This window comes from Propithecus coquereli, unplaced genomic scaffold (assembly GCF_000956105.1).
Source record: "Propithecus coquereli isolate 6110/MARCELLA unplaced genomic scaffold, Pcoq_1.0 Scaffold38, whole genome shotgun sequence".
NCBI classification, from domain to species: Eukaryota; Metazoa; Chordata; class Mammalia; order Primates; family Indriidae; genus Propithecus; species Propithecus coquereli.
The window spans coordinates 5,662,439-5,662,779 of NW_012149507.1; positions in this window are offsets into that span (position 1 = coordinate 5,662,439).

A 341-nucleotide genomic window follows, 5' to 3' on the forward strand; every position below is an offset into this window, starting at 1 on the left:
ACGTGAGTTGTACTATTATTGTTAAATTAATCTTTATTAAAAAACTTTATATAATCAGACCAGACTAGAACAAATTCATGATTTTGTATTTCAGTTTATCTCATTTGATTCATTTAGAAGTCATAATAACACAAAATCACATTTAATTATAAATAAACTGAACAAGTAAAATAACTGATATTAAAACATCGGTAATATATGGAGCTGAATAAGATACATTGACATAACTTTTCTTGTGCCTTTAGCTAAATCAAGCAATTGAATGAAATATCTAAAATAGACTGTTGCAGGTGATATCCAATAAAGACCTGATTATTTGCATCCAAATTTTCCTGGTTATA